This window comes from Pinus tabuliformis, chromosome 4_1, assembly GCF_031772625.1.
Source record: "Pinus tabuliformis cultivar Carrire ecotype Pingquan chromosome 4_1, CPIR1, whole genome shotgun sequence".
Classification (NCBI taxonomy): domain Eukaryota; kingdom Viridiplantae; phylum Streptophyta; class Pinopsida; order Pinales; family Pinaceae; genus Pinus; species Pinus tabuliformis.
Window position 1 is genome coordinate 700459257 of NC_142303.1, and position 16942 is coordinate 700476198.

The following is a 16942-nucleotide window of genomic DNA, read 5'->3' on the forward strand; positions in this document are numbered from 1 at the left end:
TATTGTTAATATGATCTTCAGTTTTAGTGGTTCTCTTAAAATTGTATGGAAAGTTACAATAGTACATAAATTACCTATGTGGTGCATTAATATTATCGTAGCCAATTTTCTTAACATCACCCCCCCTCCTAGCCCCCTGCGCAAAAAGTTTGATAGTGTTTGTCAATAATTTTTTAAAATTTCGGAAAATAAATATTATTTTATATAGCCTCTCTAAATGAAACATGTACATCCATCAGAAACAAAGAATTGTGTCTCAATTAGTTATATTTTTCCTCTTTATGCATAAATAACCATAACCTATATCCTTTCTGCATATACTGCCAATTTTCTATGTAGCATTAAAAGCACCCCTAGAGCATTGGGAACATGTTTGTGGTATTACCTGTTGTAGGGGAGCTTGGAGATTGGAGCAAAACATCCCCAATATGGGGATAATGCCATCAAGAATGATGGGCACATGGGCACATTTTAATCAACCCCCCCATATTTGGGGTAGTTTGGTGAACATTCCCTGAATGTTCCCTCTTGTTGAGGAATGTTCCCTAGATGTGAATGTTCCCTCTTGTTGAGGAATGTTCCCTAGATGTGAATGTTCCCTCTTGTTGAGGAATGTTCCCTAGGTGTTCCTTTGCGGTGCCCATCAGTCGCCAATTGCTTCCCAGACATTCCCAACATTCCCTCCATGTTCGTTGGATAATTTCACTTGGTCATTGGATTTTTTTGTCTGTTGTTTTTGTTTAAATCAATGGCTACAAATTTAGTTTTTAGGATTTCCATAACTCTTCACGTAATACTTTAAAGTGTGCTAGCTCAATGGAAGAGCGGATGCCTTACAAGAAGGAGGTTGATGGTTTGAAAGGAGGTTGATGATTCAATTCCACTGTGCGCTAACATGAATTTATCAACGATTTTGTAGTTTATTTTTAATTAAATGTTTTTTAGATCGATTTATTTCAATGGTGAGATATTTTTTGATTTATTGTTTTATATTGTCATTAGAAAGACAAAAGTGATCTTTAAATATATATTAAAAAAAAAAAAAGAAAAAAAAAATCGTAAGAGAGACAATAGCTAGTATCAAAGACATATTGTCTCTAATCCTAGTGTTGTCTCTAGAGAGACAAAAATGAAATTGTCTCGAGAAAGACAAAAATGAAATTGTCTCCTAAAAGACAATAATGCTTTTGTTAAATATTGTCTTTATAGAGACAATTTTTTAAGATTATTAAGACAATAATTTTTGAGACACCACAATATTTAAGGTAATACACAAGTTTTTTTGTCTCACATTAAGACAATTTACCCAAAAATTGTGTCAAATATTATCTTAAAACCCCTTTATATAATAATGCCAACAGCTATATGATTCATCCACAACCAATCACTCATTGAAATTGCCAATGTAAATAGGTGTTCAGAATGAAAATATTTGGTAGATAATCAATAAGTTAACACAAGACTCCTCCACGAAGATGGATAAACCAAGCACTCAAGAAATTGCCACCGTAGATAGGTGTTCAGACTAAGAATATTCGATATATAAATTTAATTTTGGTAAATTATAGAAATTTTAATAAGATTTTGATAAAATTTGTTTGAGATTTTTGTAAACTTAAATTATACCAGATAAATTTCAAAATTTTGAATATCTTAGAGATTATTGATGATGTAAATACTACTACTAGAAATTCCAACTACTTTTACCAATCTAGACTATTCCTCTTCGACGTGGGTAAACAAAATATATTCCCCTCTCGGTGAAGTAGCTCAACAACACACCAATAGACATATTAGAATTTAATTAATCTTATGAACTTACAACCATGTTAATACTGGAAGTAGAATTCAGATAGTGGAAGTAGAATTCAACCGAATCAATCCTAACCTGCGAAGGATTTTACAAAAAATTCAATTCAATGCTAATTAGATTTGATCATTGTTAAGTGCGTTGGTGGCTCACGTGCTAACGAGCTAGTTCTAGATATCCAATAATTATTCTCTGAAGTTTCCACCAACTTATTAGTCCCTGCCATCTGGCAATGGCCAGGGACTATAGCAATCGAAATAGAAGTTATTAGCATTAGTTTCAAGCATTCATTAGAAGCAATAAAACTCATAAGCAATGTTTCGGCAGGGAAAAAGCAATGCTTTTAGGTTTAAGTGAATTTTCAACAGCGCAAATTTTTTTAGCCATCTTATTTGGCCTCTTCTCGAGGCCAAAGGCTATTACCATATAATATAATGGGCCATTTCCTTCGCATTTCCTTGGCATTCTCAAATCAGGAAACTAATGTTGGCATTACCTGAAAGCATTAAATGTTATGATTTAATGACTTGCCTATTGACTATACCTCTATGTGACCAGGTTAATAGTGCAACCACGTAGCCCATATTTGCATGTAATATGACATTTGCCAACAGTCACATTACATGTAATCTGACATCTGCGCAACACTGCCCTTGCATGTAATCTGATATCTGTGTAGTACTACCCTCATGTCTGGTCCTTGTCCTTCATTGGCATCTCCTACTGGTCTTTAATATGAGCAATGTGCAAACATGGATGAGCGCAACCCTCACAGACCTGGAATCCTCCCTCACTAGCTTCCAAGATCTCAACACCAGCGGGAATGTTACGGCCATGGTCACTGGCCGTGTGCAAAATGTGCGCAAACTGATAAGTAATGCCCTCTCAAACAAGAAATCTCATCTCTGTTTCATGGGACCTCCATGGCATTGCAATGATAGTTCTGAAGAGTCATATTTTATAAGCTTTGGCGAAAGGAACCGCGGACTCCGAAACACATTCGGTAGGTTGTGTCCCTTCAACACTCTGTTCAGCAGCCTTTTCTGGATTACCAGCCCACTCAGAACCAACTTCTGATCTTTCTAGTTCCTGCAGCGGTAGTAGCCACCCTTAGACCGGAAGACGTCACTCCAGCGGGAACTGCAAAAGAAGAGCATGCGCTCGAACAATAGGGATCAATTCATTCAGCAGACCAAGAAGATGAATGAAGAAGATTTGCAATCACATCTGCTCAAGGAACCGTTCTTCTTGAACTCGGTTAGAGGAGTCCTACCTCAGCAATAGGAGGAATATAGTAGTTTGACCGAGATAATGAGACGGATGCCGCTAGCGATAAGGACATAATGTTCCCAAGCTCCCTACGGTACTGACTGATCCCACCAACCTTAAGAATATGCCCATCTGCTCTTGTTCTCTCTGTTTGTTCTCCAGTTACTGGTAATGTTTCCCTTCGTAGCCAGGCGAACCCAATCCCCACCTAGCAGTATAGGCGATGGTTTAGGAGATGGAGGAAGATTTCTCAGTAGGTCAGTGAGAGTGCTTTCACCGAGTTGCATAGCTGGCTACTAGGGAGTGAGTGTAGCTGACTTCAATGGGGGTGATCTCCAGCTTTTCCGTACGCCTTGCTTGCTTGGCTTGGGGAGAGAGAATTGTATCCGTCACTCGATCGGAGAGGGAGAGGGCTATTAAGGAGATATGCTTTCACTCTCAGGAAATACAGAAAATGTCTCTGTCTTTTTCATAGGCAAGTAGGGACCTCATGCATAGACGTAGATCCTGAATTATTGCTATTGGGTTGAGGCAGTTATGGAGCCACTCTAGAGGGTCGGTGCCTATTGAATGGAGTCATTGAGTAGGCGGTCCAAGTGCTTGATGGAGTTGATAATGTCTTGGTGAAGCATATACAATGGCTACCAAGTTCTAGAGTTTAATTTACCGTTGGGCAAGCGACGAGATCAATATCATAGTCGTTTTTCATCCATATCATACAAATTGAGAGGGAACGATGGAGGGAGAAGCTAGAATTCGTTCCGTTCAGATATTGATTGGTCCTAGTTCGACATGGGGTATTTACGCATCATTGGTTCCCTTCATATATGTGTTGATCTTTCCATCAGCTACATCCTATCTGACCCTACCTTTGGACCCGTATCCTATTCGTACACAATCAACGGAGGTTCAACAACATGTGTTACTATGTCTCCAATAGATGCTCTTACTTAGTCTTTCCATTCATAAGTTATACCTTAGACCGGAAGACGTCACTCCAGCGGGAACTGCAAAAGAATAGCATGTGCTCGAACAACAGGGATCAATTCATTCAGCAGACCAAGAAGATGAATGAAGAAGATTTGCAATCACATCTGCTCAAGGAACTGTTCTTCTTGAACTCGGTAAAGCAGTTGATGCTTACTTGATTGCTGGTGATTATTACTTTCTTACAGTTGAGTATGACTTGATTGTGGGTATTGGCCTCAACCTACTAATAGGAATGTGACTGTCCTCTTTTTTGATTTCGAAAATGGGCGTGAAAACATCTGTCTCCCCTCCTTGATTTTTTTTTGATTCTCTCTTCTAATCTCTTGAGGCTTTGTAGCTTATAGATACACTCCGCTTCTTTCTCTATCCATAGTCTGATCATAAGTATCTCCACTTTTTCTTTTATTTCATCCGACTGCCACTCTTCTCTGACTTCACTGATGTGATTGCTCCTCACTTACTAGCATATGATCAATTCTCTCCAGAATTCTATCTCTAGATTTGTCTAGGCAAAGAATCCACTTGATGTAGACCAGAAAGAAGAGGCTTTCCTAGAAAGATTTGAATTCCTCCATGAGATTAGCATTCCCCAATCTACCACCGCTGCTATCTTAGACAACTATTGAAGTGAAGATCCAAAGGCGAACAACCACCTAAACGAGTTCTGCGGCTCACTATAGATAGAGCGATAGCAAGCCTTTGATATATAAGTTTTGACATTGCACTATTTCTAACTTCGGCTACCTGCCTAGAAGTTGTTCGGTGCCTCAAACTGGCAGTTCCAACGCCTTTTCAGTGATGTAATGACAAAAAATAGATAAAAATGAAAGGCTTCGTGACAGCAGATTTTAATTACAGCGAGCCTAGTTTTGGATACCATTCTCAAAATATTACAATGATTTAAATCAAACCTGTTGTATTTACTTTGTTTTTCAAAATTTTCACTGAAATCTAAATTTTAAGCAAGATCTATGTACATTTACATAGCATACCTTCACGTCTCGTAAGCAGCAGGTTGACCATAAAACATAAAGAGTAGCCATAGAGGCAGCAGATCTAAGCGCGAATAAAGATCCAATACTAGGAGCCGATCAACTAGCAGAGGTCAAGGTGACCCATATTCAGTGCCATTAGCAGAATCTATCACCGTTGTTAAGTAAGCAGCTTCAGTAGCAGAGCTTGTTGTTTAAGATCCCAATCCTGTGCCAATGAAACAAGTGGAAGCACCACTAACTCAAAGCCAGCAGCAGCGAGGGTCCTGGTCCTCCCCCCTAAAACATCAAAGGATTGTCTGGTGTATCGTAAGTCTTGCATGGTTCATTTTCAAGGTTGCCAGGTCGAACGTAGTAAGTTCAAGCGGTATCAGGCGATCCGAGCAAGCAGCTCCAGGTTCTTTCATTGGAGATTTAGGTAAAGCCACAGAGGTGAAGGCAACGTCGACTAACCACTTTGAAGTAGTAACCTCCCTCCCAGGTCGAATGCTAGTACCAGCAATTCAAGATCGCGATGCAGAGCTTCTAGATGCATATCTCTATGTTACTTCCGCTGAATCTATTTCCGTTTCTGGTTTTTATGGTTCCCGATCTCAATCTGTAGGTTCCGCTACTGGATATGCACTTGGAATTGGATCTGGAACTATAGCATTTTCAGGACCGGCAATGGGCCTCCCAACCTGGACATTTTGTATGCATGCACCCCAGATCTGGAAGAAGCCATTTGATATGCATGAGAGATACGTGGCTGTGTTGAGGCTTTTGTATAAAACAGGTGTATCAGTTTCACAAAATATTTTATTTAAAAATTAGATGTGCAATTTGCATGCCAGGTAAAGTCGACTGGGTGCTTGCTCCCGATGTTGTCGCTGATTCAAAAGCATATAAACAACTGCCAATGGAAGTTATAGGGTAAGTGCCCACTACCATGCAATCTACTCAAATATGATGCTTAGTCAGTGAACTCAAATTCAATTTCTTATTTTTATATTGAAAAGTATTCTAAAGATTAATCTTGCTTATAAATTCTTTTGTAGATAATAGATTTATGAAGTATCAATTTCGTTTAATGTTTTCCATATAATTTAATGCCATAAAATTAGTATTTGTAACTCATTCGAAATTGATGTTTACTAACTCCTTTCGAATTTAACTTTTTTGGACATGGGAAATAAAAGCTTCTAAATATAGATGGGAAATAAAAGCTTTCTATCCCAAAAATCCTCAGCAATTACAACACTACTGTAGAAACAGTTTGAGACAGTGAAGGCGAGTATGCTAGTGCCTAAACCTATGCTACTGGTGGAACTGTCTATCGAATGGGCTCTGTAGTATTTTTCTCTAAAGCTGGTGTATTCATTGGCACAATAACTGAATTTAATGATCACTATATTTGTTTTGATAATTGTAACATGGCTATACATTTTAGCTACGAAGAATAAGAATAAAGAGGATCAGAACGAATTTATTGATTTAACAAGGTAAGCAGCAAGCATTAGAACCAACAACATTCGAACACGGGTAGTTGGACACGGGATTTTCCATAAGCAGCATTATTCCCCCCATTATTCCTCCAATTATTCCCATTAGCATCAGTCGAACACGGTTTTCGAACACGAGCATTCCCAACAGCACAACCAGTAAAGTAAGAGGGAGGAGAATATATAGCCCAACAGCATTCCCACATCGGCAGTCTCAAACAACCAGAACAAGGATTCCCAGCAGCCTTCCTGGCAGCATTAGAGCTAGGATCATTTCCATTAGTCGAACCAGCAACATCTCCATAAGCAGTGAAAGTCACAGCAGTATCACCAGCAGAAGCAGCTTCATTCTGATCATCGTAATTCCCAACATAACAAAGCTAAGCATAACTAGTTTCACTGGCATCCTTATTCTAAGGAGTTCCCGGAGCAGTTGCAGCATAAGAATTTCAATCTAAGTCCCTGCATTGAGTGGGGTAGAATGCAAAATCAGAAGAAGAAGGTAGCAGGAGAATCAAAAGCAACTGCAACTTCGCTTGAATTCATGGAAACTGAACAATCAGACAAAGTCAGCATCGGGTGGCAGGATCATCCAACTTATTAGGAAGAAGTTGCACCCCTCTAACTGGACTTCCTGGAACTTTGGCTTCTTACTTTTTTAGAGGAAGTATCAACCTTGCATGAACGGACAAGCAGTAGGCACTGGGTGTTTATCCCTATTTGTGTACGACACTACAGGAAATCAATTCGATATGAATACCGCACGCCGGCAATCTCCCATTAATCCCTTCAACTGCTCCTCCTGGCTTGTCACTATTATCTTCTCGCTGGATAACCAATGTTTCCTTGATCAAAGAGAATCTTAAAGGCCACTTGAAGGTAGGTCAAAGGAGTCGGGGGCAGGGGCTTCTTGTATTGTGGAATTCAAAGGAGTTCAATCTATTTACTAGGTCCACACCAGCCTCTATTTCCTAATCCAACTTTGGCAGGGACTTGTTGCTCCGCAGCCATTTTTGTTTAAGATATCAAGTTGTCTGTAAGCTCAAGTGGCTGGATATTGATGTTTCGATGCTCCTTAATCCTCAAGTCCCTGGTGTCCGTTGTATGAAGGGGACAAGTCGGAGCTAACTTAGATCGTTCTCGTAACTATGTATAAATGTATATTTAAAAATTATAAATATATTAATAAATTTTTTTAGAATGTGATAATAAAGTTAAAAAAAATCAGAATGTTGGAGTGCTCTCGTTATATATTTGATGGTGGAAATGAATTCAGCTTCATCAAAAACCCCTGCACAAAAAATTATCATTATTTTCAAAAAATTCTGTTGTATTTTGTTATAATCTTGCCCAATTTTCCATTAAACATCTTTTAATGTGAATTATATGTGGTTTTGTTGCACCACATTAGACAATAACATGTTTAATTAGGCTACTTTAGATAAAGATATCATTAACGAAATCATGGATTACCAAAATAAATTGAATTACCAAAACCCAAAGCCCAAAAATCACAAACAATAACCTCAATTTTACTTTATTTATTATTTTTTAACATTTTTTAATAAAATTTAACAAATGACCATATTTATATAACAAATTAACCTTACTTGTCATTACAACATCTCTTTCATCTCTCTAATAACAATATATAACATGCAAAACCATTAACCACTTTAATGCTAGCCATACACATAGAAAACATATACATTATTTTATATTCCAATTAAAGCTAAAGATTACCTTATAAAATAGAACATGAAATTCGTATTGATGAAAAATTTCTTTTTTATATTAGCAACGAAAAAACACACATCGAATATGTGATGAAAAATTGCTTTTCATATTCACAACAAAACACATCGAATATATGATATTTAGATGAACATTAAAATGAAAAGGCTACTTTTAAAAAGAAATTCCTAAACAAATACTCAACCACTGAGAATCAAGAAAATGGTAATTGACGATCAAACCATTAATACTGCAGTAACCGTAGCATTATACCAAACTAAATGAAGCATCTATAATGAGACTGAAGACCACCAAATGGATATATACAAGTTCTATTAGAAGAAAAGGAAGCAAGCAGAGAGGTACGCTTAAAACCTAACTGTCTTTGAGGATTCCTAGCGTAAGAAAGAGAGGATGGAAGGTGTGGAGTTTGATGAGAGAATTTAACTGAGCATCTATTAACGCTTCAAAAGACCTTCAGACTCATTCATACCGGTAGAGTTGGTAAGAAATTGCTGGTCCAGTTGTGGTAGAGATTGATACTCACTAGCAGTGGCAGCGGCGGTACCAGAAGCTGTGAAAGTCGGTATTGGTTTTGGGTTATCGTCTAGTGATCTGTTCAGGTCTGTTGTCATTGTACCAAAATGCTCTCCTACATCTTGACAAATGGCGACTAAACGACATTGTCGAAGAGAAAGACGGCGTCAGAGGCGGCTGATGCGAGACCTTTCATGCGACTTTCTCTGGTTTGCCTGATTTGCCTGGTGGTGGTAATAAGGAGCTGTTGCATATTCTCTTCCAGCAATTGCAGATTTATATTTCTAATCACATTTGTTCTCTGCTGCTGTCGCGATTGCCGATTTGGGTTTCTTATTCTTTGTTTCTGTGTCGGCTGCGCATGCAAACGAAGCCGGCTATAATGCCGTTGTCGATGTCCCGCCGCTTCATGATTTCTGTTCTTCGCCTGCCATGGCTAAATGTTGTTGTGAAGATTCAGCCCCCCATTTGCTCTTCTAAATCCACCATGTCTGTGGAAGACGGTTCCTGTTCCATTGTGCACATATGGGCGAAAGCTGATGCCAGTTCCTCCTGTACGAGCTGAGCCTGCCCAGATTTCGCAGAATTATCCCCCATCTTATTACTTCTTCCACAACTCGAATTAACGAACGAACTAATCCGAATATGTGTTCCACTTTGCCTATACAATATATATATATATCTATATCTATATCGTTCTAATCAAAGATTGACTGCACATGTACCTCCGATTGTATTTGTTGACTTTTTTGCTTTTTTTAACTCGGTCATTCAGACCGAATGTTTATCTCCGCTTATTCAAATAAGTTATTTTATAATTTTTTAAAATCTTAATTTTGTCAATCCAGAGTCCGTAGGTTTTTATAACTGAGCATAATAGTGAACGTATTATTCGCTGCAAGTTGAAGTGTGATTATATATTTAGATTATTTGTTTTGTTGCTTTGAACTGACAGTTGGACTTTGTGAGTTTATTTGTGGGTGGAACAGTTTAATTCACTGGACTGAGAGTGCGTAGGTTTTAATAATTAATATTATTTCTTTTCGCGGTTGTACTGTGTTCTGAAGTTATATTTTCTCTCGCACTGTTCAACTATAGGAAAAAGGAAATTTACATACAGTTTAACTTCCAAAAATTACTTTATTATTATTTTTTTATAAATTAGAGTATATATATAAATATTATTATATTTAGTTAAAAAAATTATATATTCTAATTTAATGATTAGTTATACTTTGATTTTGATTTTTAATATAATATAATATAAATTTTTAAAATATATTTTCTTAGAATTTAATCTCAAGAAATATATGTGTATGTGAAATTTTAAAAATTTTAACTTTCAAATTTACATATACTAAACATAAAATTGACTAATTAAATTAGTTTGGTTTTAGTGAACGTTAACCATCATCATCATAATCTTCACTAAAGCACACTAATTAAAAATTTAATAAATAGGTATAAATAAATAAATATTTATTAATTTAATGTAAACTATATTATTAATATTTGTTTATTTTTGCCCATTGGATTGATCGTGAATGGGTGCACTGTTAAAGCACTCCTTGCTATAAGTTCAAATTCCCGTGGGTACTTAAGTTAATCTAATATATATATATATGTGTGTGTTTATTTTTATATATCAACACTATATTTAATGAAGTCTAACAATTATTAATCATTAACCAAAAAACTATTAAAATTCAAAGAGTTTAAATTATATATGTTTCATTTATTTATTTTGTTTAGAATTTGTGATATACTTTTTAGATTTATGAATTAAATAATTTACAAAATCATAATATTTTAATTTTTTAATTAAAAAATATATTTAATAATAAAATTATTTTATTAATATACATTAAAAAAATAATTTTATTAAATTTTATTATTAATATTTATTAAATTATTTTTTCCATTAAAAAAAAAGTTACAACGTCAACTTTCATTCTATACCTTAAAAAAATAAAGTTATAAAAACAAATTCCATTTTATACATTTCATAATCTTTGAATGCTTTGGATTTTGATTGCTTTGGATTCTAAACACAATGAAATATTTCCTTTGACTATTCCAAACACAATGAAATATTTCCATTAACAAATAGTCAAAGGAATAGGATGAAATAGAAATTGTATATGTTTTTTAATTTTTTCCATTGCAATTTAATGATATAATTTATTGTTAGATTCTAAATTTTAGTTGTTTACTACATATATAGATTGGACATTCTTTAACTGCTCTAAGAAATTTTTAATAGCTTATTTTTTCATATCAAAGAGTTGAAATTTATGATTCTAGAATACTTCGAAAAAGCAAAAATTTATTTAACATTTATTTCCATTAATAAACAACCAGTGATATATGAAACATTTTTAGCATTTTGGTAGTTCAATTATGAGGAAATTATTGTGGATATTTGTGAATATATATATATATATATATATATATATATTTTGTTAGCTAATGTGAGTTTTGAGATGACTAGCACACTTAGCTCATGGTTTGAATAGTCACCTTAAAAATTACCGAAAGATTGCTCCTAGCTTGGGCCAACCAACCCTTAGCATCCTTTAATCTCTTCCCACAAAGTTAAGGTGACCCTTTTGCCATAAAGTTCCTTAACGTACTATATTCTTCATATCATGGGATTTTATTTATATTATTAATTTAGATTCTTGTAATTTTATTATTTTTTTAGCCAAAATGAGAAATTTCATATTTATATTCAAGTTTGTGCGTGAGAGAAAATACTTTAAGTATTTCATATCAACATCAATAATATTTCTTCATATTCCCTTTTTTATAAGATTAATATCTCTTTGATGAGGCACAAAATTTCAAGCATCAAAAAAGGGGATATGGTAGGTGAGCAGCTTACAAAATTTCCCTACAAAAAAAATTATATAATATTCACCTAATACTCTATAATATAATCTTTTAAATCAATGAACTTGTCCTCGTATTTGGGAAGGTTCATTTAAATCGAGATATTTAGGCTATTTACCAAAGTCTTGAGCTCTTTTATCTGTTATAGTTGCAACTCATAGATTCCTCATTATTGAAATGGACAACTCTTTGAATTATAAACTTCAAAGATTATTATGTAGTGATTCAAAGGACATAGTAAGGTATAAATATAGTTATTTTATTTTAGTACACCTCGCAACAAAAAAAATGGATATTCTGACTTACTGCAAGAAATACTTCCTACTAGTGACAAGGAATTCCATCAAAATAAGGACAACAACAAAAGGAAAATGAATTATGATTTCAGAAACTCTAACATAGTGATGAATATTAACCATATTCTGAAGATTTATATGAGAAAATTTCATGGCAAGGATCTAGTAACATGGATACTACAAATGGAGTAATTCTTTGATCTACATGATGTTCAACACACACAAAATGTACACATTGCATCTTTATATTTTGAATCCAATTAATTTGCATAGTATCAATGGTTTTGTTCCCATAAAGCGCTAATAACTTGGACAATTTTTATGGAAGAAATGATAACACATCAAGAGGATAGAAACATCAATACCTTATTTAGCCAATTGATTAGTCTCAAACAAAGTGGTTCAATGGCGGAGCACATGAAGGATTTCCAAAGATTGAATATCAAATTGCCTCATATTGGAGAGGAACATATGATTGATGTTTTCATAGGTATTTTAATGGATAACATCGAGCATGAGGTTCACCTTTGGGAACCTAGTTCACTAGAAACTACATTTAGGGTGGAAAGAAAACTTGAAAGAAAAATCATGGCTATGATGTATGTTACTCACAACAATAAAAGTGGAAGTATTATAGCTCCTAGTTTGCCACAACCTCAAAGGTTGAAACCACATCAAGGCATATTAAATCCTATGAAAGTGTTATAGGCCAATCAGAAAATGGGAAATTAATTTTTCAAAAGTTATAAAATTATTTTAATAATCTAAGGAAAAACCTAAATAACATAAAATTTGAAAATTTTAGTTATGCATGGAATATTTTTTAAAATTAATAAGGTCTCTTAGGAAAATAATGAATAGTCAGGGGTCTTTGAGCACGAGGAGTTATCTATAATTCTTGATGGAGGTAAGGAAGGAAATATGAGTTATCAATTTATGTTCCTATGTTGTACAATTTATTATAACTCTTTAGAAAAAAATAAAGGAAAAAGAAAAAGAGTAAATTTATGATGAGCTGGAAGAAGCCTGGATGACCCCTTTTGACTATTAAACTAGGGACAATAAATAAAAATCTAGGTCACCTTATTCAGGGACTAATGACTCCAATCGTGTAGATTGATAAACCTTACATTCTTGTTCAAATGAGGACACTAATTTATCACACTAATTTTATGAAATAATACCCACACTACATGAAGTTTGTAGTGATTTCAATTTCCTTTGGAAATATGATACTAGTCAGTAAGAGAGTTTTACTATTTTTTGTTTGGTTATAGATATGTTATGTTTGATTCTTTTCAGTAAAATCTTGATCCATGTGGACATTGCTGGCCACCCGCCTATTACACCTAGACGTCCAAGTCAATTTCATATATCTCCTTGTTTATTTCAGCATTTACTATTTTTAACATTTTTCTGAGCCTTGAACTTCCAGAGCATTTTTTAACCCCCCAAATGATGTTTTCTTAACGTCCACCATAGTTGTATGCCGCATATATTGTAGTAGTTTCATAGAACTTTCCAACAAGGTATCATACACACCAAATGGTGATAATATCACCAAGTTACGACTCCAGAAATTTGTCTGCCTAACTAGCCCCAATCGGGCCACAAACTCTTGGTGTTCGATCTCCTCGGGTTAGGTTTTTGGTTGTTTATGGTTTTCACATATTTTTCAATAATAAATATGCCCTTGAGCATCATTTTAACACATTTAAGAGGCACATAGCTACCACATCTGTTCTCATAGATAAGCTACCATCACCCGAGCTAGTTTATTTCCATTCTATTTGTAAGCATATTTCAGTGTTTTGATATTAATGAAATGAAGTGTTATTTCTACTACATCTCTCTATTTACAGGTACACCTGTAATTTGTCATGTTCCTGCTTAAGTTCGGATGAGTGGTACCAAAGCGGTCTTATCTTTCTCTATTTTTCTTTGCATGTCCCCAACGATGTCAAGCTATGAGGAGTTAAGGTTCAAGCTGGTTGAACCTTTGCAAGACCAGCCTTGCAAATCCTGATGACCTCCCATGGCGGAAGAAAAGAAAGACCAGGGGGTAGGAGATACTTTAAAAATATTTTTCAAGGAATCCCTCGAGCGATAAAGGAACACGATTATGGATAATGTTTCCTAGATCCTTTGATGGCTACACACAAGAAACTCATCTTCATCCACCAACCACTCTGAAGCTGCCACACATTTCAAGGTAAAATTTAACTACGATACTCCCATATTTGAGGGCTAGATAGACAGAGACACTATAGGTAAATGGTTGAATCTGCTGGAAGTATATTTTTCAGTTCATTACTTTTCCAATTGGAATAATATTACTTTTTCACTTCTGAGAGCCGCCTTATATGCCAAGGACTGGTTTGAAACATATTGTGAGTAAAAGCACGAGACAAATCCTCAGTGTTTTCAGCCGTACCCACTTGCGATTCCTTTCGAGATGCCATCAAGGAACAATATTACCTTGTTGGGACATATGAAGATAAATACATAAATATGACCATGGTAGCATGAGGAAGAGACCAAGGTGTGCTAGAGTTCACAAATGTTTTCCATACCCTCTGCACAAAGTTGGATATTAAGGATTATGAGCGACATTTGGTACTCAAGTACTGTGGTTGTCTACAAAAGTATATCTAGGATGAGATGGAGTTCATGGACATCTCCTCGCCCAACGCAACATACCGATACACTATCAATATTTAGAAGAAGTTTAAAGAGAAGAAGAAAGATTTTGGATCTCCGAATCCGAAGCAAGGAAATCATGCCCCAAAACCACAGAGAAAAATCCAAAGGTAAGGCAGGGCAACCCAGGAAAACCTGCTAAAGCCACAAGTAAAGAACAACACCACAAAGACAAAGAAGGACACAAGAAAATGGTGTGATTGCCATAAGAGCTCCATTCACAACACAAGTGAGGGTTGGGCCAAGCAGTCATGAGTGGTCGATGTAAAGGCTTCCAAATCAAATGCATGTTTTGACTCTTAGTCAGAGCTCGATAAGGGGAGGGACAAAGTGAGGCAGATTGTTGACATAGAGACCAATGCCACCGTGGCCACCACCAAGATGTAGAAGAATGAGCCTAAATATCCAGAGGAGGGGGGGATACCTCTTCCACTCACAAATGTTGGTGAAGGGTTTTGCACTAGAGTTCATTTTTGAAAATAAGAGACAAAATAACCTCAGTTCAATAGAGGTCATGAAGTGGCTAGGTCAAACGATGATAGTACATCCACAATTGTACACCATCGGGTGGCTTCACCAAGAATGAGATCTCCCCGTTAGATATTTGTTTCGCCTTCCCTACAACGTTAAGTACTTCACGAATGAGGTACTATGTCATGTTGCTTATCTTGAAGTTTGTGATGTATTATTAGGTTAACCATAGTTATGGTAGCAACATCTTGTATAAGAGTCTAGACCTCGCTCTATGATTATTACTTTTGGTAGTCAGTTGTACAAGATACTAGAGGTAGCCCTCCCTATTGGTGTATCTTCCTTCACTACAAAGAAACGCAGTAAGATCATTTCCTAGACCAGGAAATTTGTTTACTTTATGATTCGTCCTTAGGGAGAAATAAGGTTATGGCCATGATTTACAGACAAGGCTCCTCTGCACAGTACTAGAAGATCAACAAGGTCATGGAGGAGTACAGGAACTTTTTTTCCACACCTACAAGTGCACCTCTACACTACCAGGTCAAGCACCCCATTGATCTGAGCCAAGAGACACTGCTACCCAATGGACCGATCTATCGATGCTCTATTCTATTGAATGATGAGATCAAGAGGTAGATTCAAGTGTTGTTGTAGAAAGGGAACATAATTCTAAGATAATCACCCTGTGGCAACTCGATTTCACTAATAGAGAAGAAGAATGATACCTGGAGACTTTGTATTGACTATCGGGTGTTGAACAAGGTCACTATTTAGAATAGGTACCCAATCCCATGGATTGATGATCTTCTGGACTAGGTCAAACTTGAAGTCTGGTTATCATGAGCTACTTATTGAACCCTTCGATGTGTGTAAGACTGCCTTCAAATCCAAGAAGGGCCTTTTTGAATGGTTGGTCACTCCTTTTGGGTTGATGAATTCCCCCACAAACTACATGAGATTGATTGATGACATTTTTCCGCCCTTCACCAATGAATATGTGGTGGTATATTTAGGTAACATCTTGATCTTCATCCAGAATTATGAAGAGAACCTCCAACAAATTCGATAGGTCCTTCGAACCCTATGAAAATAGAAGTTGTGTACCAATTTCGAGAAATGCACTTTTGGCATGACTAAGGTTGAATATCTCAGGTACATAAATTATGATTAGGGTGTTCATGTGGACCTAGCCAGGATACAAGTCATTCAGGATTTCCGAGCCCCAACCACTCTAACAGAGCTCCACATATTTTTGGTTCTTTCCAATTTCTATGGCAAGTTCACATTGGGGTCCTCTCATATCACTTTGCATTTAATTCAAGTCACTAAGGGTGGAGTGAAATATTTTTCTTTTTTGTTTGAACCCAACAAAAGGAATTTTTTGAGTTGAAGCATCGCCCCTACTCTGTACCAGTACTCACATTATCAAACCTGCAACAACAATTTGAGATTGAGACACATGCCTCCCACTATGCTATTGGTGTAGTTCTTACTCAGCAGAGGAATGAAATGGCTTACCACAATGAGATACATTCAAACACAGTCCAAAAGTATCCCACTTATGACAAAGAAATGTATTCCATTGTGCAGGTTTGTCATCAATTGAAGCATTACATTCTAGGGAAGGAAACAATCATCCACACACACCCACAACCCCTGCAATTCATACAAACACAAGGGAATTTGCATAACGATGACCATCATAAATGGTCCACATAACTACAATAGTTCCATTTCAACATAATCACAAGAAGGGAAACAAAAATA